A 27,357-nucleotide genomic window follows, 5' to 3' on the forward strand; every position below is an offset into this window, starting at 1 on the left:
GTCCCGGGATCCAGGGACAACTCCCCTGGGAGAATGCACGGCGCGCCTCAGGCTGGTACAACGTCACGCCGGCCTCTGCCGCCGCAGGCCCACCCCGCACTCCGTGCCCCTCCCTCACCCCAGCCTGAGTGAGCCAGAGCCCGCGAATCAGCTGCTCCTTTACCCCGGCCTGTCTGAGCGAAGAACAGACGCCCTCCGGCGACTACACGCAGAGGCGGGGCCAAATCCAAACCTGAGCCCCGGGAGCAGGCGAACAAAGAAGAGAAAGGGAAATTTCTCCCAGCAGCCTCAAGAGCAGCGGATTAAATCTCCACAATCAACTTGATGTACCCTGCAACTGTGGAATACCTGAACAGACAACGAATCATCCCAAATTGAGGAGGTGGACTTTGGGAACAACGATATACATATATTTTTCCCTTTTTCTCTTTTTGTGAATGTGTATGTGTATGCTTCTGTGTTTAATTTTGTCTGTATAGCTTTGCTGATACCATTTGTCCTAGGGTTCTGTCTGTCCGTTTGTTTTGTTGTTTGTTTGTTTAGTATGCTTTATAAAGCTTCTTATCATTGGTGGATTTCTTATTCAGTTTCGTTGCTCTCTTCTTTCTTTCTTTCTTTTTTATTACTTTAAAAAAACTTTTTTTAATAATGATTTTTACTTTTATTTTAATAACTATTTAATTTAATTTTACTTTATTTTATCTTCTTCTTTCTTTTTTTTTTTTCTCCCTTTTATTCAGAGCTGTGTGGAGGACAGGCTCTTGGTACTCCAAACAGGTGTCAGGGCTGTGCCTCTGAGGTGGGAGAGACAAGTTCAGGACATTATTCCACAAGAGAAATCCCAGGTCCACATAATATTAAATGGCGAAAATCTCCCAGATCTCCATCTCAACACCAACACCCAGCTCCACTCAACGACCAGCAAGCTACAGTGCTGGACACCCTATGCCAAACAACTAGCAAGACAGGAACACAACCCCACCCATTAGCAGAGAGCCTGCCTAAAATCATAATAAGGCGACTGACACTTGAAAACACACCACCAGACATGGACCTGCCCACCACAAAGACAACATCCAGCCTCATTCACCAGAACACAGGCACTAGTCCCCTCCACTAGGCAGCCTACACAACCCACTGAACCAAACTTAGCCACTGGGGGCAGACACCAAAAACAACGGGACCTACGACCCTGCAGCCTGAGAAAAGGAGACCCCAAACACAGTAAGTTAAGCAAAATGAGAAGACAGAGAAACACACAGCAGATGAAGGAGCAAGATAAAAACCCACCAGACCTAACAAATTAGGAGGAAATAGGTAGTCTACCTGAAAAAGAATTCAGAATAATTATAGTAAAGATGAAGAAAAATCTTGGAAATAGAATGGAGAAAATACAAGAAATTTTGAACAAGGACCTAGAAGAACTAAAGAGCAAACAAACAGTGATGAACACACAATAAATGAAATTAAAAATTCTCTAGATGGGATCAATAGCAGAATAACTGAGGCAGAAGAACGCATAAGTGACCTGGAAGATAAAATAGTGGAAATGACTACTGCAGAGCAGAATAAAGAAAATAGAATGAAAGAATTGAGGACAGGCTCAGAGACCTCTGGGACAACATTAAACGCACGAACATTCAAATTATAGAGATTCCAGAAGAAGAAGAGAAAAACAAAGGGACTGAGAAAATATTTGAAGAGATTATAGTTGAAAACTCCCCTAATATGGGAAAGGAAATAGTTAATTAAGTCCAGGAAGCAGAGAGTCCCATACAGGATAAATCCAAGGAGAAACACGCCAAGACACATATTAATCAAACTATCAAAAATTATTAACAGAGCTTCCCTGGTGGTGCAGTGGTTAAGAATCTGCCTGCCAATATAGGGGACATAGGTTTGAGCCCTGGTATGGGCAGATCCCACATGCTGCGGAGCAGCTAAGCCCGTGAGCCACAACTACTGAGCCTGCGCATCTGGAGCCTGTGCTCCACAATAGGAGAGGCCGCAACAGTGAGAGGCACACGCACCACAATGAATAGTGGCTCCCGCTTGCCATAAATGGAGAAAGCCCTCACACAGGAACGCAGACCCAACATAGCCAAAAATTAATTAATTAATTAATTAATTAAAAAAATAATAATAATTACATAGAAAAAATATTAAAAGCGGCATGGGAAAAACAACAAATAATATACAAGGGAATCCCCATAATGTTAACAGCTGATCTTTCAGCAGAAACTCTGCAAGCCAGAAGGGAGTGCCAGGACACATTTAACGTGATGAAGGGGGAAAACTTATAACCAAGGTTACGCTACCCAGCAAAGATCTCATTCAGATTTGATGGAGAAAGTAAAATCTTTACAGACAAGCAAAAGCTGAGAGAATTCAGCACCACAAAACCAGCTTTACAACAAATGCCACAGGAACTTCTCTAGGCAGGAAACACAAGAGAAGGAAAAGACCTACAATAACAAACCCAAAGCAATTGAGAAAATGGGAACAGGAACATACATATCGATAATTACCTTAAATGTAAATGGATTAAATGCTCCAACCAAAAAACATAGACTGGCTGAATGGATACAAAAACAAGACCTGTATATATGCTGTCTACAAGACACCCACCTCAGACCTAGGGACACATACAGACTGAAAGTGAGGGGATGGAAAAAGATATTCCATGCAAATGGAAATCAAAGGAAAGCTGGAGTAGCAATTCTTATATCAGACAAAATAGACTTTAAAACAAGAGACAAAGAAGGTCACTACATAATGACCAAGGGATCAAACCAAGAAGAAGGTATAATAATTGTAAATATTTATGCACCCAAAATAGGAGCACCTCAATACGTAAGGCAAATACTAACAGCCATAAAAGGGGAAATCGACAGTAACACAATCATAGTAGGGGACTTTAACACCCAACTTTCACCAATGGACAGATCATCCAAAATGAAAATAAATAAGGAAACACAAGCTTTAAATGATACATTAAACAAATTGGACTTAATTGATATTTATAGGACATTCGATCCAAAACAACACAATACACTTTCTTCTCAAGTGCTCATGGAACATTCTCCAGGACAGATCATATCATTGATCACAAATCAAGCCTTGGTAAATTTAAGAAAATTGATATCGTATCAAGTATATTTTCCGACCACAAAACTATGAGGCTAGATATCAATTACAGGAAAAAATCTGTAAAAAATACAAACAAATGGAAGCTAAACAATACATTACTTAATAAGCAAGAGATCACTGAATAAATCAAAGAGGAAATCAAAAAATACCTAGAAAAAAATGACAACGAAAACACGACAACCCACAATCTATGGGATGAAGCAAAAGTAGTCCTAAGAGGGAAGTTTATAGCAATACAATCCTACCTTAAGAAACAAGAAACATATCAAATAAACAACCTAACCTTATACCTAAAGCAGTTAGAGGATGAAGAACAAAAAACCACAAAGTTAGCAGAAGGAAAGATATCATAAAGATCAGATCAGAAATAAATGAAAAAGAAATGAAGGAAATGATAGCAGAGATCAATAAAACTAAAAGCTGGTTCTTTGAGAATATAAATAAAATTGATAAGCCATTAGCCAGACTCATAAAGAAAAAAGGGAGAAGGCTCTAATCAATAGAATTAGAAACGAAAAAGGAGAAGTAACAACTGACACTGCAGAAATACAAAGGATCATGAGAGATTACTACAAGCAACTATATGCGAGTAAAATGGACAATCTGGAAGAAATGGAGATATTCGTAGAAATGCACAACCTTCCAAGACTGAACCAGGAAGAAATACAAAATATGAACAGACCAATCACAAGCACTTAAATTGAAACTGTGATTAAACATCTTCCAACAAACAAAAGCCCAGGACCAGACGGCTTCACAGGCAAATTCTATCAAACACTTAGAGAAGAGCTAGCACCTACCCTTCTCACACTCCTCCAAAATATAGCAGAGGAAGGAACACTCCTAAACTCATTGTACGAGGTCACCATCACCCTGATACCAAAACCAGACAAGGATGTCACAAAGGAAGAAAACTACAGGCCAATATCAGTGATGAACATAGATGCAAAAATCTTCAACAAAATACTAGCAAACAGAATCCAACAGCACATTAAAAGGATCATACACCATGATCGAGTGGGGTTCATCCCAGGAATGCAAGAATTCTTCAATATACACATATCAATCAATGTGATAGACCATATTAACAAATTGAAGAAGGAAAACCATATGATCATCTCAATAGATGCGGAGAAAGCTTTCAACAAAATTCAACACCAATTTATGATAAAAACCCTCCAGAGAGCAGGCATAGAGGGAACTTACCTCGATGTAATAAAGGCCATATATGACAAACCCACAGCCAACATCATCCTCAATGGTGAAAAACTGAAACCATTTCCACTAAGCTCAGGAACAAGACAAGGTTGCCCACTCTCACCACCATTATTCAACATAGTATTGGAAGTTTTAGCCTCAGCAATCAGAGAAGAAAAAGATATAAAAGGAATCCAAATTGGAAAAGAAGGAGGAAAGCTTTCACTGTTTGCAAATGACATGATACTATACACAGAGAATCCCAAAGATGCTACCAGAAAACTACTAGAGCAAATCAATGAATTTGGTAAAGTAGCAGGATACAAAATTAATGCACAGAAATCTCTTGCATTCCTATACACTAATGATGAAAAATCTGAAAGTGAAATTAAGAAAACACTCCCATTTACCATTGCAACGAAAAGAATAAAATATCTAGGAACAAACCTACCTAAGGAGACAAAAGACCTGTATGCAGAAAATTATAAGACACTGATGAAAGAAATTAAAGATGATACAAATAGATGGAGAAATATACCGTGTTCTTGGATTGGAAGAATTAACATTGTGAAAAAGGCTATAGTACCCAAAGCAATCTACAGATTCAATGAAATCCCTATCAAACTACCACTGGCATTTTTCACAGAACTAGAACAAAAAATTTCACAATTTGTATGGAAACACAAAAGGCCCTGAAGAGCCAAAGCAATCTTGAGAGAGAAAAACGGAGCTGGAGGAATCAGGCACCCAGACTTCAGACTATACTACAAAGCAACAGTAATCAAGACAGTATGGTACTGGCAGAAAAACAGAAATATAGATTAATGGAACAGGATAGAAAGCCCAGAGATAAATCCACACACATATGGTCTCCTTATCTTTGATAAAGGAGGCAAAAATATACAGTGGAGAAAAGACAGCCTCTTCAATAAGTGGTGCTGGGAAAACTGAACAGCTACATGTAAGGAGTGAAATTAGAACACTTCCTAACACCATATACAAAAATAAACTCAAAATAGATTAAAGACCTAAATGTAAGGCCAGACACTCTCAAAATCTTAGAGGAAAACATAGGCAGGACACTCTATGACTTAAATCACAGCAAGATCCTTTTTGACCCACCTCCTAGAGAAATGGAAATAAAAAAATTAAACACATGGGACCTAATGAAACTTAAAAGCTTTTGCACAGCAAAAGAAACCATAAATAAGACAAAAAGACAACCCTCAGAATGGGAGAAAATATTTGCAAATGAAGCAACTGACGAAGGATTAATCTCCAAAATTTACAAGCAGCTTATGCAGCTCAATATCAAAAAAACAAACAACCCAATCCAAAAATGGGCAGAAGACCTAAATAGACGTTTCTCCAAAGAAGACATACAGCTTGCCAACAATCACATGAAAGAATGCTCAACATCATTAATCATTAGAGAAATGCAAATCAAAACTACAATGAGATGGCATCTCACACCAGTCAGAATGGCCATCATCAAAAAATCTACAAACAGTAAATGCTGGAGAGGGTGTGGAGAAAAGGGAACCCTCTTACACTGTTGGTGGGAATGTAAATTGATACAGCCACTATGGAGAACGGTATGAAGGTGCCTTAAAAAACTAAAAATAGAACTACCATGTGACCAAGCAATCCCACTACTGGGCATATACCCTGAGAAAACCATAATTCAAAAACAGTCATGGGCTTCCCTGGTGGTGCAGTGGTTGAGAGTCCACCTGCCGATGCAGGGGACACGGGTTCATGCCCCGGTCCGGGAAGATCCCACCACGGAGCGGCTGGGCCTTTGAGCCATGGCCACTGAGCCTGTGCGTCTGGAGCCTGTGCTCTGCAATGGGAGAGGCCACAACAGTGAGAGGCCCGCATACCGCAAAAAAAAAAAAGTCATCTAACACAATGTTCATTGCAGTACTATTTACAGTAGCCAGGACATGGAAGCAACCTAAGTGTCCATCAACAGATGAATGGATAAAGAAGATGTGGCACATATATACCATGGAATATTATTCAACCATAAAAAGAAACAAAATTGAGTTATTTGTAGTGAGGTTGATGGGCCTAGAGTCTGTCATACAGAGTGAAGTAAGTCAGAAAGAGAAAAACAAATATTGTAGGCTAACATTTATATATGGAATCTAAAAAAAAGAAAAAAATTGTCTTGAAGAACCTGGGCAAGACGGGAATAAAGATGCAGACCTACTAGAGAATGGACTTGAGGATAAGAGGAGGGGGAAGGGTAAGCTGGGACAAAGTGAGAGAGTGGCACGGACATATATACACTTCCATATGTAAAATAACTAGCTAGTGGGAAGCAGCCACATAGCACAGGGAGATCAGCTCGGTGCTTTATGACCACCTAGAGGGGTGGTATAGGGAGGGAGACACAAGAGGGAAGAGATATGCGGATATATGTATATGTATAACTGATTCACTTTGTTATAAAGCAGAAACTAACACACCATTGTAAAGCAATTATACTCCAATAAAGATGTTTTAAAAAAAAAAAACCTCTTGGTCACCCCAAAAGTACTCTCTGAAGACCCCCGCCAAGAAAGGGAGCCTGTTTTAGCTGTGGGAGCCCCAAACACTGGAGCAAGGAATGCTCGGGAAGCCGGTCCCAGCCTGTTAGGGAAAACACTGACTGAAACCACCCACCCTGGCCATGCACCACAGTAATCATCTGCATGAGTTATTTTACGACAGGAAATCCTGGTAAGGAACACGGAACTAACAAGCCACCACCAACCGGAAGAATTCGGCAAAGGTCAAAAGGAGAGAGGAGACACCAGTCCATAAATCCATATGTCCTACCAACCTCCCAGAATCCTCCTTGCTGGAATCCATCTTGGCTGAGCAATGCGCACGTCACCAGGAAGGACCCTGAGTCAGAATGATTGGCCAGAGCAACCCAGAAACTAACCCCATCACCATAAAACCCGATACCGTGAGCCACGTGTCAGAGCAGTTCTCCTGCGTTCCCTTACCCTACTGCTCTCCACCTGGGCGCCCCTTCCCAATAAAGTCTCCTACTTTGTCAGCACATGTGTCTCCTCGGACAATTCATTTCCGAGTGTTAGAGAAGAGCCCGCTCTCGGGCCCTGGAAGGGTCCCCCTTCCTGCAACAAGCCTACACCCAAGAAGCCATGCCCACTCTGCAAGAAGATGGGCCACTGAAGGAGGGAATGCCCCCAGCTCCGCAGGGAGTGAGGAAGGTCCCCGACGCCAGTCATGGCAATGGTTGACTGGGGGACCTGAGACCTCCCAAGGCTCCCGAGAAGACAGTCATCATCACACAGGGGGAACCACGGGTGACCACTGACGTGGCAGGTAAACTTGTCCAGTTTCTAGTGGACATGGGAGCCACTTACTCTGTCCTGCCTTCTCATGCTGGGCCCCTTGCCCCTGAAATCGGCTCTATTGTTGGGGTAGAAGGAAAACCAAAGGTAAAACATTTGACCACCCCTCTAACCTGCACCTGGGGAAAGACACTTATAAGTCACGAGTTTCTTGTCGTGCTAATGCCCCAGTCCATTATTGGAAAGGGATTTTCTCCCAGCCTTGGGGGGCAACTCTTACTCTCCCCGAAAACCAAAACCAGGGAATATTTTTGTCTGCTCTATGTATTATACAGGACACAAAATATTCCCCCAGAAATTAAAAAACTTATAGATCCACAGGTCTGGGGTCAGGGAATCCCAGGAAAACAAAATTTGTCACCCCTATAAAAATCACTTAAAAGAGGCTAATAATCTCCCTTCCAGGCATCAATACCCTCTATTTCCAGTAAACTCTCCATTTCTCTGCTCTTCTGCTTCTCATGAAGTCACGTCTCCTTTAACCACACCCATACTAAGGGTCCTCCTTGTTGTTCACTTCAGCACAGCTCCAGTTGACAAACATCCACTATGCCAGGGGTCCCCAACAGCAGGAGGTGAGCAGCTGGTGAGCGAGTGAAGCTTAACCTGTATTTACAGCCGCTCCCCATCGCTCGCAGTACCGCCTGAGCTTCACATCCTGTCAGCATTATGGTGAGTTGTATAATTATTTCATTATATTTTACAATGTAATAATAATAGAAATAAAGTGCACAATAAATGTAATGCACTTGAATCATCCCGAAACCATCCCCCCACCTCCCAGTCCGTGAAAAAACTGTCTTCCACGAAGCCGGTCCCTGATGTCAAAAGGGTTGGGGACCGCTGCTCTGTCCAACTCCATGAATGCCATTGCTAAAGTTACTAACTCATCTGACTGTTGGATCTGCCCTGGCAACCTCACCTCCCCAGAGGACCTACATCTTTTAGGACTCCCTGCTTCCTTGGGCGACCTGATGGGGTAACAGCAAAATATGCTGGGTTCTCATTTACCACCCAGTAAGGAAGGAAGGACTGGGGCAGGAACCAACTGGGGGCCAAATTCTCTGGAACAGACACCCACCTCCAAATTAGAGGAAAGAGTATTTCAGCTTTTAGGCGAAGCTAGCCTCGGTTTTTCTGGTATTAGCATCCAGGGACAAAAATTAAGATGGCTTAATGAAACATACTACAATCACAGTCTAATTTTTAGTAATCACAGGTGGGTGACAGACACCAACCAGACTTCCAATATCCAACAGCGGGGAATGTCACTATCTGGTGGAAGAATCTAGTGACTGGAATAAACAAAACTAAAACTCACAATAAAAACATGATAATGGTTAACAATACCAAGAGAAAGCCAACGCAGGGAGTAGACAATATTCCAAACTAATGTTTAATATAACTAATAACTATATTCAGATGTACTCTAGTTCCTCCCTGTTACAGCTGCTGTATCAAAACTTGAGGTGCCAAGGGAGAAAAAAAACACCACGGCTTCAAAAATCTCCAACTTTAAATGACGATGCATCAGGATTTCAACACATCCCACCTGAGGATGGGGACCATCAACACCCACTGGACAAGGTTGCTGCTTCCTTCTACTCCCCACTAACCACCTCTGCCACTATAAACAACCCCGAGACCCCTCTCTCTGACAGAAAAGCAAAGAGATCTGGACCCTCAGGTAAGGACAATGCCCATGCTCAGCTGGAAGCACTTACAGAAGAGGGACTATTGACCCTTGACCCTTAAAATATTTTTTAACATCTTTATTAGAGCATAATTGCTTTACAATGGTGTGTTAGTTTCTGCTGTGTAACAAAGTGAATCAGCTATACATATACATATATCCCCATATTTCCTCCCTCTTGCATCTTCCTCCCACCCTCCCTATCCCACCCCTCTAGGTGACCACAAAGCACCGAGCTGATCTCCCTGTGCTATATGGCTGCTTGCACTAGCTATCTATTTTACATTTGGTAGTGTATATATGTCCATGCCACTCTCTCACTTTGTCCCAGCTTACCCTTCCCCCTCCCCATATCCTCAAGTCCGTTCTCTAGTAGGTCTGTGTCTTTATTCCCGTCTCACCCGTGCCCTTAAAATATTTTAAGGGTCCAGACTCCTTGGCGGGGGGGGGGGGATGTTACAGCAGGCAGGTAGCTAGATACAAGCAGAGAAAGGGAGAAATGGGCCAGGTGTCAGGAAACCACATATCTTGTCAACAACAGGGGTCCTTGGGCAGACAGAGGAAAGCAGGAACCTCCAGAGTGACAGGAAACCACACATTTGGGGGTGATAAGTGTCCTGGAGGCAAAGGAAGGTGGGAAAAGGCAGGAATCTCCAGCGTCTGAATGTAACCTTTTGCTCACTATGCCCTCATTACAATAAAATTAGCCTTGCAGATAAGAGGTTCCCATCATGCACCACTGCTATGACACTTCCCATCAAGGCTAAATAAGGACACAAATCCCTCCTCCCCTCGGGAAGCTGGAGCTGGCATCAAAATCAGGGAATACAACCCCCAAACTCCTCCCTCCCCAATAAATGTTCTGTCCCTTCATTTCTGCCCCCCACATAACCAGCTTGCCAAAGAAACTCAGCGCAGCTACTCACTTGAGCCTGCGTGCTCTCCCTTTGAGAGCATACTATCACTGTCAATAAGAAGGTTGAAGGACTTCCCTGATAGTCCAGTGGTTAGGACTCTGTGCTTCCACTGCAGGAGGCACGGGTTTGATCCCTGGTCAGGGAACTAAGATCCCACAAACCACACGGTGCAGCCAAAAAAAAAAAAAAAAAAAAAAAACAGAAGCAGCAGAAGGTTGAGAGGGGTTTGGGGCCCCATGGCAAGTTTTTGTAGCTTCGGAGGAATGTCACCAGGATAATTAGCAAGAAAGAGTAATTAAAAACAACACAAATGCCAAAGAAGAACAATAAGAAAGGCTGGCCATTTTTCCAGTCTGAGTTACAGTTCCTTATGTCTCTGCTGTTGTTTGGAATGAGTGAACCACACTGGCGAACAGATGAAAAAGCCATAGGAGGTCACACAATCACAACAGTCAGCAGCAGAACAATGGAGAGGGGAGAATAAGCCTAACCCAGGAACAAAGGAAAGGACAAGAGGCAAAATGGAATTCCCTCCATTAATCACAAGAGTCTTTGCTTCTTTCTTCCCCGTGACACACCATTTCCCCCCAAATCTGAAAATGATATCTAAGAATAAAATGTGCATTTTAGTCTGGAGTCATTTTGTCTTCCACCAGAGGACCGGCCACCCATGGAAACGGGGGGGGGACAGAGGCAGGGGGAAGGGAAGCTGCTGGCTTTGCTCTCCTACGGGAGAGGGGCAGCTGCTATCACAGACACCTCCACTTCAGTGAGAAAGGGATAACCCCAATCAGAGCTGGAGAGAGCTTCTGCTGTAGCCAATGACTGGTGAGAAAAAAGTTAAGTCCCATATGTCTCCTACCTGCAAGAATATTATTTCAATATATAATTCAATTCTTTATTCCCTCAGCTTCTCCACTACCAGTTTTTCATAAGATGTATATATACCAATATATATAATAATGAATAGGTATGGCCTATGATTTGAAGCATATAAAGTATAATATTTATTAAAATATTTCATATTTATACAATAAAATATATATTCATTTATTCAACAAATAAATATGAATACATGTAATGAATGGGTGTGGTCAGCTCTTCCCTAGCCTTGCTTCAAATCTTTACTGATGTTTGTACTTAACAAAGCAAACAGAAACAGTTTGAAATAAATCATAAAACCTTTCAGGGATATAGCCATGTCAAAGAATACTGATTTATGGGATGAGATGGATGCAATATATGGCTAAGTTTAAAACAACAGTTTATCACTAAGGCTACAAAACAGCATGTCACAGTGTGTGACTTTTAGTTACAGTTATCTATTCATTCATCCCTTCAGCAAATGTGTATTGCCCATCTACCAGCTGCCAATCACTGTTATACTCACAAAGATCCTTTGGCCTTAAAGAGTTACATTCTAGAAGGGGGTCTGGGGGAAGCAACCTGGCAATAAACAATAGATGGAATTAAATAAGTATGTTCTCCAGTATGTTAGAAAATCCTGAATCCTGTGAAGGAAAGCAGAGTGGGGCAGACTAAGGAGGCCCAGAAGTGGTGGGTTTAAGGAAGTGTGGAGTGGGTTTTGGATCTAAATAGGACTGTCAGGCTGGGCTATTTTGAGAATGTGAGATCTGAGCAAAGACTAGAAGGTGAGGGGTATTTAGGGAGATGGTTCTAAGGCAGGAGATAGATGGGCTGCAGGCTAGACGTTTACAACCAGCCCCCTGTTTACACTTCGAGATAGAAATAACAACAGGAACAAGGTAAATAGCTGGACTTTGCCTCCAGTGAACACTTTAAAATAACAATCATGGCAGGGGCAGAGAGGAGCTAAACCCTGCTTGGGTAAAAGATCAAGACGTCACGTCACGGATTTCTCATCCTTGGGGCCAGGGAGGCCTTGACTGCATATGCACAGAAAGGCTCCTCGGGGGTCCAAAGGGGGGGCCCTGAGTCAAAGAACAAAGCAAGACGATTAGCCAGATGGAAACAAAGACCGGGAAGACTACCCCTCTAAAAATGATTTAAACTTCCCAAAGGCGCGACTTTTCTCCGAGCTCACCTGTGCATCTGTCGGCAGGTACTCTGCTTTTGTAATAAACACCTTTCGTTCCTCTCTACCTTCTGTCTCCTTGTCAGAATTATTTTTTTCAAGGCAGACAAGGACAGGAGCTCAGACCAGCCACTGGCCCTCGTTGTCCCGTGGTTAGGATTCGGCACCCTCGCTGCCACGACCAGGGTTCAATCCCGGGTCAGGGAACTAAGGTCTCGCTTCCAGCTGCTGCTCACTGGTGTCTCTCGGAAATCAGTCGCACTTGGGAAAGAGCCAGGACAAGGGCCTGAAGATACAGTGTGCCTGGAGTGCATAAGTGACAGCAGTGGGGCCAGGGGGCGCTCATGCTGAAAGAACAACGAGCAGAAAACATGTCAGAAATGGATGAGGAGGGCAGATCCTGGGCGTTTTATAAGACACTGTGTAGTATTATTATTTCCATATAAACACTAGAGAAGCGTAAGCCAAAAAGGTTGATTTTTTTTTTCTGAGTGACAGGATGACAAATACTTCATGCTTTCTACGTACTTTGCTTTCCAGCTGTATCGAAATATCATTGATATACATCACTGTGTAAGTTTAAGGTGTACAGCATAATGGTTTGACTTACACATATTGTAAAATAATTACAACAAGTTTAGTTAGCATCCATCATCTCATACTGATACAATAAAAAGGGAAAGCAAATAAATTCATTTGTACTATTTTTTTTAGATTCCACAAATAAGCAATATAATATGATATTTGTCTTTGTCTGACTTACTCCACTTATTGTGATAATCTCTAGGTTCATCCATGTTGCTGCAAATGGCATTATTTCATTCTTTTTTATGGCTGAGTAGTATTCCACAGTATATATGTACCACATCTTCTTTACCCATTCCTCTGTCAACAGACATTTAGGTTGCTTCCATGTCCTGGTTATTGTAAATAATGCTGCTATGACCATTGGGGGTGCATGTATCTTTTTGAATTATGGTTTTCTCCAGAATATGCCCAGTGGTATTGACATATACATGCTACTGTATATAAGACAGATAACTAATAGATACCTACTGTATAGCACAGGGCACTCTACTCAATACTCTGTAATGACCTATATGGGAAAAGAATCTAAATAAGAGTGGATACATCTACATGTATAACTGATTCACTTTGCTGTACAGCAGAAACTAACAGAACATTGTAAACAAGCTATACTCCAATAAAAAACAAATAATTTTAAGGGAAAGCAAAAAAAGACAAGAAAGATTTTTTCCTTGTGATGAGAACTCTTAGGATCTACTCATTTAACTTCCCTGGACAGTTGACCTGTGAACGACATGGGTTTGAACTGTATGATCCACTTATAAGCAGATATTTTTCAATAAATATACAAAAATAAACATGTAGGGCTTCCCTGGTGGCGCAGTGGTTGAGAGTCCACCTGCCGATGCAGGGGACGCGGGTTCGTGCCCTGGTCCGGGAGGATCCCACATGCCGCGGAGCGGCTGGGCCCATAAGCCATGGCCGCTGAGCCAGCATGTCCGGAGCCTGTGCTCCGCAGCGAGAGAGGCCACGACAGTGAGAGGCCCACATAACGCAAAAAAAAAAACAAACAAACAAAAAAAAATAAACATGTAGAATATCATGTGCAAGACTTGAAGTGAATAGCCTGTTTTACGTAGGCATAAGGTGAGTGATATTTAATATAAAATGAATAATGTGTTAGTTTTCTTACTGTTTTATAACTTTGCTTTCAAAGAATTAGGGGGCTTCCCTGGTGGTGCAGTGGTTGAGAGTCCGCCTGCCAATGCAGGGGACACGGGTTCATGCCCGGGTCCGGGAAGATCCCACATGCCGCGGAGCGGCTAAGCCCGTGAGCCATGGCCGCTGAGCCTGCGCGTCTGGAGCCTGTGCTCTGCAACGGGAGAGGCCACGACAGTGAGAGGCCTGCATACCACAAAAAAAAAAAAAAAAAAAAGAATTACATTACAGTACAGTATGTCTCTCTCTTGTAATTGGAGAAATTGCATTATCAGCCTATCATCACAGGTAAGTGTTTTTTTAAAAATGTAACAATGTTTCCATTACTATATTATGAATATGACTATAATACTGTATGCCATAAAAATTTTACAATGATTCATTCATTAGTGTACAGGCGAGGCTACTGTGAAACAACTGATTACACTAGGCTACCATAAAGCAATCATGTTGCTACTGCTTCAATATCAATGCATGAATTGATATACCTCTAAATAAACATAAATTTATTTTTCACATTACCTTTTCACTTTGAAGTTTAGTGTTAGTCATAAGCATAAAGTCTACAGTGTATTGCATCACATAAGACAATATTGCTGTAGGTACTGACAGACAGATGATCTATCTTGTAGACAGACACAAACCTAAGAGTATCGATAAATACAGTGCAGTACTGTAAATGTATTTTCTCTACCTTATGATTTTCTTAATAACATTTTCTTTTCTCTAGCTTACCTTGTTACAAGAATACAGGATATAATACATAGAACATACAATATATGTGTTAATCAATTGCTTATGGGACTGGTTAAGCTTCAGGTGAATAGTAATCTATTAGTAGTTAATTTTTTAATTAATTAATTAATTTATTTATTTATTTATTTATTTTTGGCTGTGTTGGGTCTTCGTTGCTGCTCATGGGCTTTCTCTAGCTGTGGAGAGCGGGGGCTACTCTTCGTTGTGGTGCGCAGGCTTCTCATTGTGATGGCTTCTCCTGTTGTGGAGCACAGGCTCTAAGTGTGCGGGCTTCAGTAGTTGTGACATGCAGGCTCAGTAGTTGTGGTGTGCAGGCTCTAGAGCACAGGCTCTGCAGCTGTGGTGCACGAGCTTAGTTGCTCCACAGCATGTGGGATCTTCCCAGACCAGGGATCGAACCCGTGTCCGCTGCATTGGCAGGCGAATTCTTAACCACTGCACCACCAGGGAAGTCCTGTAGTTAAGGTTTTAAGGAGTCAAAAGTTACATTTAGATTTTCCACTGTGTGGGGGGGTAGGTGTCGCTAACCCCTGCATTGTTCAAGGGTTAACTGTATATTATATAGCAGTGTTAACCATAGTCATCATGCTGTACATGACATCCTAGTGCTTATTTATCTTCTAACTGGAAGTCTGTACTTTTTGACCACCTTCCTCCAATTATGTTTCTTTGTGTACTGGTTTCACAATTAGGAAAAGAAGGAAAACATATATATCTGATGAGGGGTTAATATCCGAAATATATAAAGAACTCATACAACTCAATAGTTTAAAAAAAAACAATTAAAAATGGGCAAAGAACCTAAACAGACATTTTTCCAAAGGTATATAAAAGGCCAACAGGTACATAAAAAGATGCTTAACATCACTAGTCATTTGGGAAATGCAAATTAAAACCACAATGAGATATCATCAAAAAGACAAGAAATAACAAATGCTGGTGTGGATGTGGAGAAAAGGGAACCCTTGTACACTGTTGGTGGGAATGTAAATTGGTGCAGCCACTGTGGAAAACAATATGGAGTTTCCTCAAAAAATTAAAAATTGGACTACCATATGATCTGGCAGTTTCACTTCTGGGAATATATCCAAAGGAAATGAAACCACTAAATCAAAAAGATATATGCACCCCCATATTCATAGCAGCATTATTTACAATAGCTAAAATACTTAGGAAGCAACCTAAGTGTCCATCAATGGATGAATGGATAAAGAAGTTGTGGTATATATGTAATGGAATGTTATTCAGCCATAAAAAAATGAGGAAATGCTATCATTTGTAACAACATGTATGAAACTTGAAGTTGTTATGGTAGGTGAAATAAGTCAGAGAAAGACAAATACTGTATGATCTCATTTATATGTGGAATCTAAAAACGAAAGAAAGAAAGAAAGAAAAACAGAACAAAACAAACAACAACAACAAAAAAACTCATAGAAAAAAATCAGACCTGTGGTTACATGAGGCAGAGGGAGGAGGGGGAAGGATTGGAGGAAGGTGGTCAAAATGTACAAATTTCCAGTTATAAGATAAATAAGTACTAGGATGCAACGTACCACATGATGACTCTGGTTAACACTGCTATACAATATACATGATATTTGTTGAGAGTAAATCCTAGGAATTCTCACCACAAGAATTTTTTTTCCCTTTTTCTTTTCTTCTTTCTTTTCTTTATAGTGTATCTATATGAGATGATGGATGTTATATGAACGTATTGCAATAATCATTTTACAACATATGTAGATCAAGCCATCATGCTGTACACCTTAAACTTATGCAGGGATGTGTGTCAATTATTTCTCAATAAAACTGGAAAAAAAACCAGTTTTTTTAAAGTATTGATGCCTGGCTCCACCCCCCAGACATGCTGATAAACATAATAGGATGCAACCCAGGCATCAGAATTTTTTAAATCTCCCCCAGGTAGTTTTATATGCAACAACAATTGAGAGTCCCTGGCATTCAAAGGGCCAAAAGAGGGCCCGACACCTGTGGAGAACTGGAAGAAAATGTAATGGGAGGAGTCAACAGATGCCAATTATATGCCAAATTTCCATACTAGGAAGTCTGGATATATATACATAGATAGATATAGAAAGAGTTAGAGATAACTGATAGGTAAATGGATGGATGGATAGATAGGTAAAGTGATAGATAGATCGATCTAGCTGCCTGTAAAAGTCTCATTTCTTGAATAGCTAATAGATATCTCAAAACTATGATGTAAAAATCCAAACTCCTGATTTCTACCCCCACCCCTACCAAAAAAAATCTCCTTTCCTCCTTAAGTTTTCCCATCTCAGTAAGTCTCAGCTCCATCCTTCCTAAAGCTCTAGGAGCCGTCCTTGAAGCTCACTATTTTAGGCATCCTTATTGAATCCTTACTCTTCAGTAGTTCTCTTACCTGAAGCTCTTGAGAGTACATTACTGCTGCTTATTGACCATGCTGACTCACAATGGTGGTACAGGGTTTCCTTATGTGCTTTGTAATTTTGTATTGTGAGCTCTTCAGGACTCTTTTGGACTCTCTTGGTGGGTATCTCATGCTATCTGGATGGAGGGTACTCCTCCTGAGAGGTTTTACGTTTACTTTGCCAAAAGCCTACCTCTTTCACAGGCTCGGAGCTCTTTAACGTTAATTTATTGACTTGAAGTTTCCAGAACCATAAAGCTAGAAAGATTTCAATCCCAACTCTGGGTGAGGATAGGGATATAGTTGTGAATTTTCAGGAAAGACTTTTTCTATCTAAAATCTAAATGAAGACATACAAATGTCCTTCAGACACTATTCTGCACCACTGGATAAGTTTTCTAGTGTGCATCTTCAAAGGCCCCAGCTTTCTGGGCTTCCCTGGTGGCACAGTGGTTGAGAATCTGCCTGCCAATGCAGGGGACACGGGTTCGAGCCCTGGTCTTGGGAAGATCCCACATGACGCGGAGCAACTAGGCCCGTGAGCCACAACGACTGAGCCTGTGCGTCTGGAGCCTGTGCTCCACAACAAGAGAGGCTGCGATAGTGAGAGGTCCGCACACCACGATGAAGAGTGGCCCCCGCTTGCCGCAACTAGAGAAAGCCCTCACCCAGAAACGAAGACCCAACACAGCCAAAAAATAAATAAATAAATTTATTAAAAAAAAAAAAAAGGCCCCAGCTTTCTATGGGGGTCTCAAATGCAACCTTTAAACTCATAGAATTCCCAAGTCATTATCACCTATGCTTGTGTAGGTCCTAAGATGAACCTCTATGTGACTGAGACAAGGATTCCATGTTACTGTCTCCTGATCCCATTCCCAGGCTTCCAGTGTGGTTTGGCTCTGGAGTTCAGTTTATACTTCATTTTTAGCCCATTGGAAATGTCCTTACATGTTTTCTGGCTCAGTTACACATTTTAAAATGATATCTTTTTATATTTCCTCTAACATGTGCAAGTGTTTTCTAGCAGGAAGCTTTCTGGGTAATCTGGTTTGCCATATTGCCAGAAATAGACATAGCAAGTGGTAGCATGATGCCATAAACATTAATAGGCTGTGTTAAAATGATGCACCTCAAACCTGAAGAAAAACCATTACGATTTTTCAGGGATTTATAAAATCATGCAACACTACATATGGAATTTTACAAAGTGTCATGAAATGTGGTAATAAATATTTAGAAGTTTCTTTTGAGGTTTCTCATTTTAAAGCAAAGGTATTTTACAAATCAGAGCCACGTTCATTGGGGAAACACTTGTTCTGTCACAGTTAAAGGCTGAAATAATACCAAAAAAAGCATATGGTGAAACCCAAAATGTATATCTTTGTCAGCCAAATATTGTTGGATGATACATGGAAAGCATTACAGAAGAGTAAAGAAACAAATGTTGGAACAAATTACATAGTGTTGAAGGTTTGCTATATATTTGGATGAAGCACTGATGTTTCTAACACATTTCAGCTTATGGTATTTTCTGGATTCTGTTTCCAATAACAAAATACACGAAGAACTGTTTTTTGTGGGACACGACAATAGAGGACGAAATAATATTTTCCCTCAGTTATTAATAACTTCTTTTAGAAAGATTACAATACATGGAAAAGAGCAGGAAACTACTTGAATTGGAATTTTAGAAATTCCCAAGCAAAGGTACAGATAAAGTACCCCACATGAAATGCATTCCCTCTATCATTCACAGGCAAGCTATTGGCAGCAAAGATGGTGAAGCCATAAGACAGCAAAGTGCTACAGGATGTCGTGGGTGAGGTTAGACTTACAAAAACAAGACATTTTAAAATGTAGGGGACTCTTTGCATTCTTGTAGAGAGGGTAACTTTCTTAGATCAGGTTCCCTGAGAAGCAGATTCTGAGAAAGAATATCACATAGAAATTTTATTGGAGAATGCCCTTAGGACCAACTGTGGGGAAGTGAAGGAGGCAGGATTAGGCAGAAGGAGAAATTGAACTGAGATGAAGTTCCCACAAGGTCCTCAACCAATCCCCTGTGTAGCTCTGGAGCTGGGATGGCCCCTCAATGTGGTCCCATCTCACCACAAGCTGGCTCAGCCCTTAATCCAGACCCGACCTGTTATTGAATGAGAGCTGCCCCTGGGAGGGGATGTGACCTTGGGTGAGGCGTCTTTCTTCCACTGAGAGCTGTACCTAGAGGATGACCTGCCAGCCATCAACATGACATGAAGGGCTGGGGGAAGTGCCCCACGGCGTCCACCAAAGCCACCATGCAGAGGATTGAAGGAGAGACTGTGGCAAAGTGCCTGAAAGAACTGGCCAACTGAAAGACGAGTTCTTCATTTGCCTCTTACAAAGAAATCAAGAGATCCAAATGTGCTGACCTTGGCTATAGTGACAACTAGAAGACACAAGGATGTGACACACCACAAAAAATTCAGTCTAACAATAGACGAAAACATAGCTACTTTTTTTTTAACATCTTTATTGGAGTATAATTGCTTTACAATGGTGTGTTAGTTTCTGCTGTATAACAAAGTGAATCAGCTATTCGTATCCATATATCCCCATATCCCCTCCCTCTTGTGTCTCCCTCCCACCCTCCCTATCCCACCCCTCTAGGTGGTCACAAAGCACTGAGCTGATCTCTCTATGCTATGCAGCTGCTTCCCACTAGCTATCTATTTTACATTTGGTAGTGTATATATGTCAATGCTACTCTCTCACTTCGTCCCAGCTTACCCTTCCCCCTCCCCGTGTCCTCAAGTCCATTCTCTACATCTGTGTCTTTATTCCTGTCCTCCCCTAGGTTCATCTGAACCATTTTTTTTTTACATGTTGTTTCCAGAACTTATGTAGCCTAAAAAACTCTAATGCATGCACACTTAAGAAACCTGGAAAATTGTTTCAACTTGTGAAAAAGCTTCAAAATTTCAGTGCATGTTAAACCTAGATGTTAAACTCTTTCAAAAAGATACATGCACTTCAGTGTTCAGAGCAGCATTATTTACAGTTGACAAGGTATGGAAGCAACCTAAATGTCCATCAACAGATGAATGGATAAAGATAATGTGATATATATATAGTGGAATACTACTCAGCCATAAAACAGAATGAATTTTTGCCATTTGCAGCAACATGGATGGACTTGGAGGGCATTATGCTAAGTGAAATAAGTCACACAGAGAAAGACAAATACTGTATGATATCACACATATGTGGAATCTAAAAAATACAACAAACTAGTAAATATAACAGAAAAGAAGCAGACTTACAGATATAGAGACCAAACCAGTGGTTATCAGTGGGGAGAGGGAAGGGGGAGGGGCAATATAAGGGTAGGAGATTAATAAGTGCAAACTATTAGGTATAAAATAAGCTACAAGGACATATTGTAAAACACAAAGAATATAGCCAATATTTTATAATAACTGTAAATAGAGTATAACCTTTAAAAATTGTGAATCACTATATTGTACACTTATAACATATAATATTGTACAGCAACTACACTTCAATTTTTTTAAAAAAGAAAAAAAGACCTAGATGTTAAAACTTTTAAAATTATAAACCTTCACTAGATAAAAATTTCCTAGTTATTTTTTAACAATAATATTTAAGTAATTTTGAATTAGCTTTAAACAATTACAATTTGGAAAGCATAATCAAAGATATGCTTTTTCCATTTGGATTAACATATTGTTGGAAGAACTTTTTCAACCATGACAGCCAATAAAATCAAGTATCTAAATAAATTGAAAACATAGGCTTTTGAATTTCTACATCACAAAATGTTAAACCAGGTTTTTTAATTAAAGTATCTGATCACGCAATGATGCGAGGCTTAAATTGCATACTTATTCAGAACCAGGATAATTCAGCAGCTCAAAGCTCCTGGGCTCCCACAATTCCCCAGTTGAAATGCCCATTCTCTTCTTTCTAGGCTCCAGCTCCTAGACTGTGTCTGGTTATCCTCCTTAACACTTAGTAGAGCAGCCTCCAAGCCTTTATCTCCATGTATCACCATCAGTAAAAAAACGTTTAAGCATGTAGCTCCTTTTATTTGTTTATAAATTATACACATGTTCTACACTACTGACAAATTATCTATCTTATGTAACATATACAAAAATACAAATGTAAACAGATAAGACAATTCTTGCCCAAAATGCATAAATTATGAAGAAACATCAGGCAACTCCAAATGAAGAAAGAGTCTCTAATGTAACTGGTATTTACTCTTCAAAAATGTTATGGTCCAGCTACATGTAAAAGAATGAAATTAGAACACTTCCTAACACCATACTCAAAAATAAACTCAAAATAGATTAAAGACCTAAATGTAAGGCCAGACGCTATAAAACTCTTAGAGGAAAACATAGGCAGAACACTCTATGACATAAATCACAGCAAGATCCTTTTTGACCCACCTCCCAGAGTAAGGGAAATAAAAATGAAAATAAACAAATGGGACCTAATGAAACTTAAAAGCTTTTGCACAGCAAAGGAAACCATAAACAAGACAAAAAGACAACCCTGAGAATAGAAGAAAATATTTGTAAATGAAACAACTGGCAGAGGATTAATCTCTAAAATATACAAGTAGCTCATGCAGCTCAATGTCACAAAAACAAACAACCCAATCCAAAAATGGACAGAAGACCTATATAGACGTTTCTCCAAAGAAGACATACAGTTGGCCAACAAATGCATGAAAAGATGCTCAACATCACTAATCATCAGAGGAATGCAAACCAAAACCACAATGAGGTATCGCCTCACATGGGTCAGAATGGCTATCATCAAAAAATCTACAAACAATAAATGCTGGAGAAGGTGTGGAGAAAAAGGAACCCTCCTGCACTGTTGGAGGGAATGTAAATTGATACAGCCACTGTGGAGAACAGTATGGAGGTTCCTTAAAAAACTAAAAATAGAACTACCATACAACCCAGCAATCCCACTACTGGGCATATACCCTGAGAAAACCATAATTCAAAAAGAGCCATGTAGCACAATGTTCACTGCAGCACTATTTACAATAGCCAAGACATGGAAGCAACCTAAATATCCATCAACAGATGATTGGATAAAGAAGATGTGCCACGTATATGCAATGGAATATTACTCAGCCATAAAAAGGAACAAAATTGAGTCATTTGTAGTGAGTTTGATGGACCTAGAGTCTGTCATACAGAGTGAAGTAAGTCAGAAAGAGAAAAACAAATACCATATGCTAACGCATATGTATGAAATTTTAAAAAGCAGTACTGATGAACCTAGTGGCAGGGCAGGAATAAAGACACAGACGTAGAGAACAGACTTGAGGGCACGAGGGTCGGGGGAAAGGGGAAGCTGGGATGAAGTAAGAGAGTAGCATTGATGTATATACACTACCAAATGTAAAATGGATGGCTAGTGGGAAGCTGCTGCATAGCACAGGGAGATCAGCTCGGTGCTTTGTGACCACCTAGAGGAGTGGGATAGGGAGGGTGGGAGGGAGACACAGGAGTGAGGGGATACGGGGATATATGTATACATATAGCTGATTCACTTTGTTATACAGCAGAAACTAACACAACATTGTAATGCATTTATACTCCAATAAAGATGTGAAAAAATATATATTTTGGACAAACAATATAGGGAAAAGAACATTTTTTAAAATTTTATTTATTTATTTATTTATTTATTTATTATTATTTTGGCTGCCGTTGGGTCTTTGTTGCTGTGCATGGGCTTTCTCTAGTTGCAGCAAGCAGGGGCTACTCTTTGTTGCGGTGCTCAGGCTTCTCATTGTGGTGGCTTCTCTTGTTGTGGAGCACGGGCTCTAGACGTGTGGACTTCATTAGTTGCAGCATGCAGGCTCAGTACTTGTGGCTCACAGGCTCTAGAGCACAGGTTCAGTAGTTGTGGTGCACAGGCTTAGCTGCTCCGTGGCATGTGGGATCTTCCCAGACCAGGGCTGGAACCCGTGTCCCCTGCATTGGCAGGCGGATTCTTAACCACTGTGCCACCAGGGAAGCCTGAAAAGTACTTTTTATAATAACAAAATAGAAAATTAAAATTTTAAAAACAATGTTATAGTCATGAAAGACAAAGATTTAGAAACTGTTCCAAGTTGGAGTGACAACTAAATGCAATGCATGATCCAGGGTTGGATCTTGAACTCATAAAGGAAATTTTGGAGAAAATAGGCAAACTTTGAGTGGGATGTGTGGATTATATGGTCATGTTCGATGAAAGTCAATTTCATGATTTTGATTTTTGCATTGTAAATACACTCTAAATATTAAGGGTTCCAGGGCATCATGTATGCAACTTATTTTCAAGCAGTTCAGGAAAAACTAAAACCCACAGTCAATGTATGTGTATGTATTTGTGTGTGTGTATGTGTGTGTGTGTTTGTGTGCATGTAGAGAGACAGAGAGTAAAAGAATGCAAATATGAACAATATCAACATTTTGAAAATCTGGCTGAAGGATATACAGAGCTCTATAGATCTTTGCACTACTTTTGCAAATTTTCTATAAATCTGAAATTGTTTCAAAGCAAGAAAGGTTAAAAATTTAATACAAACCAAACAGAACAAAAAATCCTTTGAAAAGATGACACAAAAAATAGAAACTAGTTTTAAAGTTTCCAGTTATTATTAGTACAATACAATGTATTGATTTCATTAAATTACTAATAACTTTAACTAGTTTTAAAGTATTCTAGTTATTATTAGCACAAAACAATGTATCGATTTTATTAAAATACTAATAACTTTTTCAATATGACACTATTAATATTTGTAGATATTTGTCCTGTCCTCTTCTTTATGAAACTGTTCCAGAGGAAAACCTTCAGTGAACTTTGCATTCATAAAAAATTAAATTAAGTTTCCAGATCATAAAACCAACCCCTCTCTTAAAACATTAGATTTAAAACTTTTAAAAGTTTTAAAACTTAAAACTTCTTATGGGTTAACATTTAATATTTGAGAATTAATGAATCATAAGCAATTTAACAAATACATTTAACATCTATTTCCAACTGTTTGAAAGGTTTAAATTATTTTATTTAAGATAATGTTTACATTTTCTCAAGAAATAAAATAGAAATGCTTTCCTATAAGACACTTAAAGTCATGTTCTAATCCTTTTCCACATTTCTGGTTCTCCCTTCCCTGTTAGTTTCAAAATAGGGTGACATCCTCAGAGTAGTCAGGATTTGGAATATCATGTAGGAGGAAGTGGTAATAGTTTTAACAGCAAAAAGTTGTTCTTCCTGAGACCTTCCCTTCTACCCCCTCCTCTTTCGGATCCCCAAAGAATGGTAAACTGATACAGTCGAGGGCTTCCCTGGTGGCACAGTGGTTAAGAATCTGCCTGCCAATGCAGGGGACACTGGTTCAAGCCCTGGTCTGGGAAGATCCCACATGCCGCGGAGCAGCTAAGCCCGTGCACCACAACTACTAAGCCTGCGAGCAACAACTACTGAAGCCTGCTCACCTAGAGCTCATGCTCAACAGCAAGAGAAGCCACCGCAATGAGAAGCCCGTGCACTGCAACGAAGAGAAGCCCCTGCTTGCCACAACTAGAGAAAGCCTGCGCACAGCAACAAAGACCCAATGCAGCCAAAAATTAATAAAAAATAAATTTAAAAAAATGATACAGTCGAGTCATTAGTGTCATAGAATAATCCCTCGCTGTCTCCTTACTTCAGCTCTTCTGACCTTTCTTGACCAGCTGACTCATGAAAGGAAAGCCTGCCGTCCCAAAATTCAGAGGGATGGGGACTGTGCACTGACTTCAGAATAGCATGTGAAGGATTAATACACAATCACTTTAACTACACACACAGACCACAAAATGCATATCAACATAGATTATGTTTTATTTGAGTATTTGTATTTCATTAGTGTGTAATACAAGTTATAGTGAGGGTTTATGTAATTCTGAAATAAGGTTCTTTTTTTTTTTTTTTTTTTTTTTTTTTTTGTATGCGGGCCTCTCACTGTTTTGGCCTCTCCCGTTGCGTAACACAGGCTCTGGACGCGCAGGCTCAGCGGCCATGGCTCACGGGCCCAGCTGTTCCGTGGCATGTGGGATCCTCCCGGACTGGGGCACGAACCCGTGTCCCCTGCCTCGGCAGGCAGACTCTCAACCACTGCGCCACCAGGGAAGCCCCTGAAATAAGGTTCTTGAATAACATTGTGGCATGTCTCCCCAGAGCAACGGCCCTTAAACACTAAGAGCCATTTAATGAAGGTACCTACCAACAGCCCAAGTGCCCCAAAAACTCTGTCACAAATCTACTGTGTAGACAATATTACTGAGTACTCTGTTTTACACGTGGAATTTGACAAGGAAGAAAGCTATGTGCAAGAAATCACACTTCAGCAGTCTGCCCACGTATAGGTAATGAACCACAAGCATCCTCCGTGAACACTCCTCCACAGATGTACACGATCAAAGTTCCCAGACTCACAGACATAGAAAACAAACCTACCAAAAGGGGAAGGATGGGGGGAGGGATAAATTAGGAGTTTGGGATTAGTGAACAGAAGCCCTTTGATGTGCAAAGGGAAAAACCAAGCAATAGTGCTGCTTCAACTGAGAAAAATCTTTATCCAGAAGGATCCAGAAATCCTCTGATAGCCACTCCCACATTTGTGGCAGACAAAGTAGATCAAGACAAATAGGTCTTGTTCCAGGATGCTTGTGAACTGGATGCAGCCTTTCATACATGAGGATGGTACCCTTCTCCTGACCACGGATTCCGAGGCTGAAACAAGCAGCTCTGGGCACACTGGCAAATGGAGTAACCTCCTTTGTCAACCTAAGTGAATCCCTTAACAGTGGTGATGCTTCAGAAATACGGTAGGAGGACCAATCTGCAAGTGAGATTACTCGGGCATGTAATACCTTCGCTAAAGCACTTAATACGACAGACAGCTCCTTGCCTCCAAGCCTGGCAGGTGGGATAGACACCAGTGGAGGAGGGAGCATCTATGTCATCAGTAGAGACCAGTCCACACTCATCATTCAGGTCCAAGCCCTCCTCCTTTTAAACACTCACATCACATGACCAGCCCAATTCTAGAGTACCTCAACGTGTACTACCTCTGCAAGTCTACGTTCTGCCTGCTTTTCCTCTCCATGCACTGGGCCAGGTCAACCCCAGCCCTTCAGGTACTTGGGAAGGACTGCAAAACCAGCCTGTTGCAAGCCTGCTGAAATGAGCTCTTCACCCTTGGACTGGCCCAGATCATGAGTCTTTCCATTACCTTGTGGCCATAGTCAATCAGCTGCAGAAGATATCCAGGAAGATAAACTTTCTGGCAAGCAGATAAAGCAAGTCGTGGAGCACATCTGGAAGCTTCAGGAGTTGTGTAAAAGCTGTAGTTTTCTTTACCCCCCATCATCCAGGTTTGGCCAGCACAAGCCAGATTTTAAAATTCCAAGAAAGGCACAGATGGAGGATTATTTTCAGAAAACCTACTCAGAAGACACCTACTGATTGGTCCAGATTCTCAACCGCCTGCTGGGCCTCAGGCTGATGAGCTCTAACATAACCGAAGAACTTTTTTTTTACTGATCTCATTGGCAATGTTTCCATAGACAGCATAATCCCCTACATCCTCAAGAAGAAGATGGCAGAGTATAATGGCCAGATAGATCACTGATGCCAATCTATAGAGCACACCACACACCTGCTGAGAAGCACAAGGATCCACCCAGGACCGCTCAGATACAAAGAAAATGAAGTCGTGGTATTTTGGTATGTGCAAATATTTCCAGTATGTTAGTCATTTCCTACCTGGTTTCTTCTTACCTGTTAATATCAGACACAAGCAACTAAAAGACTAATAGGCTCTTTTCCTGCCATAAGAAATGTTTTAATGCCTTTTGATGAAGCAGCAGATTTTGGAACAATCTTTTAACTCAATCTGTATTTAGAAATTGTCAAAACACAAAAAACAATGTTTTATAATGTCAGAGACTAGTGTTAAAGAAAACTAAGAGAAAACTCTTGAA

The 27,357-nt window shown here is 40.7% G+C and overlaps 1 pseudogene; it reads left to right on the top strand.

The window, feature by feature from the left end:
• Positions 1–7,715: 7,715 nt before the first annotated feature.
• On the top strand, positions 7,716–27,005 carry LOC113609336 (nuclear receptor subfamily 2 group C member 2-like; annotated as a pseudogene).
• The last annotated feature ends 352 nt before the right edge of the window (positions 27,006–27,357 follow it).

Source organism: Aethalodelphis obliquidens, unplaced genomic scaffold (assembly GCF_003676395.1).
Source record: "Aethalodelphis obliquidens isolate GAN/ISIS:26980383/991018 unplaced genomic scaffold, ASM367639v1 scaffold56, whole genome shotgun sequence".
Taxonomy (NCBI): domain Eukaryota; kingdom Metazoa; phylum Chordata; class Mammalia; order Artiodactyla; family Delphinidae; genus Aethalodelphis; species Aethalodelphis obliquidens.